This window comes from Antedon bifida, chromosome 3, assembly GCF_963402885.1.
Source record: "Antedon bifida chromosome 3, ecAntBifi1.1, whole genome shotgun sequence".
NCBI lineage: Eukaryota > Metazoa > Echinodermata > Crinoidea > Comatulida > Antedonidae > Antedon > Antedon bifida.
The window spans coordinates 19,497,236-19,501,072 of record NC_136228.1 but is presented as its reverse complement, the minus strand read 5'-3'; the positions used below and the strand labels follow the sequence as shown (position 1 = coordinate 19,501,072).

At 35.4% G+C, this 3,837-nt stretch overlaps 1 long non-coding RNA gene across 1 annotated transcript; it reads left to right on the top strand.

Moving 5' to 3' along the window:
* The first annotated feature begins 3,251 nt into the window (after positions 1-3,251).
* On the top strand, positions 3,252-3,563 carry LOC144838651 (uncharacterized). Its single transcript, XR_013611684.1, has 2 exons — positions 3,252-3,308; positions 3,404-3,563. It is a non-coding gene; the product is annotated as an uncharacterized LOC144838651 (long non-coding RNA).
* Positions 3,564-3,837: the final 274 nt, after the last annotated feature.

Below are 3,837 nucleotides of genomic sequence, written 5' to 3'. Positions count from 1 at the left end.
CGGGAGCAGAGGCGTGGGAATTGTTTAGTTGCAGAATCGTTTTAACTTTTATATTTCTAATTTGTTTTGGTGCCAGCATAGAAAAGAAGACAAGAAGTAACGATATTGTGGACCTTTATTATTTGTTTAATTGGGATAGTATTGTATTTGAAAGGGGGGTTTCTGGGATTTATTTGACACTGAGAAGATTGTTGATATTTTGTCTGGAAGGATTGGGATTTTGGGGAATGGTATAAATTGTGTGGGGAATAGGGATATTGTATCATTGTTTGAGAATTGGTTGGGTTTTTTTTTGTGGTTTTTTTTTTTTTTGGGGTTTGGATTATAAAAGAAAGAATTATTTGTCAAAGATTATTATTAAATTTACTTTTTACATTTATATGTGTACAGTTGTGGCTATTTACCGTTGTTTACCAGAAATTACATGTCCGAAAGAGCCATAGTTGCGGCTGTATGACAACGAGTATACTTATGAGTCTGGAGCGAGAGGCCGAAAAAAGACAAGACGCTACTGCTTTTGGACTCTATAAAATGATGACAGAATATAGATTCCTCACGACGCTTATGTCATTTTGCGACACTCTGTCGGTTATTAACCGCTTATCGCAAGCATTTCAAGCCAGAGACCTAGATTATGCTCCTGTTGCCACTCTTGTTCTTTCAACTCAACGTGTAGTGAACAGATTGAAGGAGGAGGAATGGGACAATATGGAAGACTTACAGAATGTCATTGAGCAAATGGGTGAATCGCATGTTCCAATACATTATGGGAGACGCATATCCACATTAGATCAGGGAAAGGAGAATTTCATTAGAAATGTGAAGGATTTATCCGCAATTTGACCCCCCAAAATAAAAAAATAATAAATGGAAATTATGTCAGATTTTTTTTAAGCTTTTGAAATATATTCATTTGAAAATAAAATGCATGAACTTTTGTAATGAAAAACACGTTTTGGTCAATTACTCAAAAAAAGCTTTTTGTAGATAAGTCCTTTTCTCAAAGTACGGCAGTACAGTCCCATTACTCCAAATGTGTAAATGACGTATCCAGAACAAAGCAAGTATTAAAACATTACAATAAATAGGCCTATAATAATTAACACGAAAGAACAATTAACTTTAGCTCTGTCTACACTATCAAACTTTGTGACAAAAAATGTGATATGCTCATTTATGGACATGATGTCATATCACTGCCATATTTGAGCATATCAGTACCATATTTGGGCACATCACACTTTTTTTGTCAAAATGATAGTGTAAAAAGAGCTTTATATTAGCTTACAGAAGTGTTCACGGAAAATCAAAAAGGTAATTAAGAGAGATTAAAATTGAAATTATGACATATCAAAAAAAAAAAAAAAAGAAATGTGAAGTTCTTGGACAACCTTTTTCGCAACATCAGCGAAAGGTTTACGGACGGAGACATTTTCACGCCTTTTAACAACATCTTTCAACCGCATCGACTTGTTGCAACGGACGTGGTAGATTATGGAGTAGTCAACATACTTGCATCAGGTTTGGTTGTACCGAACAGCAAGCATTGCATCATGGAATTAAAGCAGTATATCGTCGACCACTATGCTGAAAAAACAAGCACTGAAGTTGTACGATTGCTCAGTACTAACCCAATGCGACAACTGTATCCAAACATTGCAGAACTAGCCAAGGTTTATCGAACCATTCCACCACATACAGCTGACGTAGAACGCGACTTTTCTGAAATGAAAATAATTAAAGCCTGTCTGCGTAAAAGAATGACGGAAAAAACATTAGATGCGATTATGAGAATTGTCATTGAAGGCCCTACATTGAAAGAGTACTCATTCAAAAAAGCAGTAGAGGCATGGGCCATAAAAGAAAAACTGTCGGATCCTGTTGGATCAAACGTTGTACGCCGACTGTTAATTATTGTGGACTAACTTCCCGACTACGTGGAAGAACAGGGTTGTATTTATTCAAACATGGAAACATACTAATATCTTGTACTGTCTTGTATTTTGTGAATTATTGGTTATTATTTATGTAGTATGGCTCGGATGATTATCGATACATTTGACAGAACGACATTGATGATACACACAGTGACTAAATTGAACTAGGCCTAGGCTAGATTGACAGACCAACAAACATCATTCATCGCCCCAGGGCCGCAGACATGGCGAAATGTATGTTCGTTCATATAGTACATCGTGCTGTTTTTCTATGTGGTTGTGTGGCATGAATATTAATAAGAGGTTTTCATCTTGAAAAAATACCCTCGGCTAAGTAAAAAAAAATTATTTATTTAATTCATGCAAGCTACTGTAGCTAGATCTTGCATAGGCAAGGTAACCACCAAGGCAAGTTGTTCAGTCCAGTCAAACCCCTAGGTCCTAATGGTAGGCTAGGGCCTACACTTACACTGTCAAAGCATGGAGGTATAACCGGGAGGTATAACCGGGAGGTATAATTAGTAATTACGTCCATGGTAAAAGTAATGTTTTGCTTTATTAAAATCATTCACCTGAACAGTGATAATATTATTAATATTAATAATGCAAAAAAATGTAAAAAATTACACATATGAAACAGAAAGAAACAGAAAGGTCAATATAGCCTGGCCCCCAACCAATGTTGCTCACTCCGCTCGCAAACTTATTAAATATCCACCCTCAATTTTTCCTAGCTACATCCCTGTGAGCCGATAGATTCAAAACGGAGAACAGAAGCAAGCGGACTGTTGTTTGAATCATCATCATCATTAATTTTTCGCACATTTTTAACCCTTTGAACGTTTTTGTACATTCATCGTTTTTTTCGCGTACATTTTGAACCCTTTGAACAATTGTTTGGTTGGGATTAGCAGCCCCATTCCAAATGAAAGATGAACAAATTAAACTTCAGCCAAACGTAACACAGATAAAACAAAACACGAATCTAATGATCCCAAATTTTGGTGGAATATTGACAGATATAACGATACAGATGCATTGATTAAGGAGATAATTAATGATAAACAGATACCGATTAGTGGATCGCCAACACGATTCATAAAACGTTTGGCAAGAAGTTACTAATTTAATTTATTTTTGCAAGAATTTTAACGACATTTGCTAAATTAATGATAGCATAGTCTACGTATTTGATGAGATTTTAGTTAAAAGTGAATTGAATTTATGATTAAGGTGCCTGACTACCTAACACATTATTATTTTTATATTTTCTTTTTAGAATAAAAGAACAGAAATGCCACTGCCAGTGCAAATATTTCAATGGTCAAAGATGTATCAACCAGTTTACAGCATTGAGTGCGAGGAAATAGGGTAATTAGTTGTTTTCTAATACGTTTACAAACCAAATTACCTCCTAGTGATATCATATGATAACCAACATTTTTTGTTTTTGGGGTTTTTTCCAGAATGAATATTGATGAGATGTCTTGCTTTAAAAAAGATCTACTTATATTGGGCATGATCTCTGCATCTATCAACACATCAGAAGACACAGAACGGTCAAAACAAAAAACAGCTAAGAGGAAACATACTTGTGTTCGGTGAATCTACTTAAACAGCAAGAAGATTTGCGGTGAAACGTTTCTGTACCTGATGGGTATTAGTCGAGACAAATTTACTAACCTAAAGGCGTGGTAATACAAATGGATTGATCCCGAGAAGGAAAAAAAGTGGTCAGTTTTTTTGTTGCTTTTTATAGACTGACCAGGGACGTATGCCTCCATGGACTGACTACCTTTTATGTTTCATTATTAACATTCTCAAATTGTTATCAATTGTTTTCTCCAAGTGGAAAGCGAAACAAGAGGACTTTTTCTTTAGACGTTGTGAAGGGTGTTGT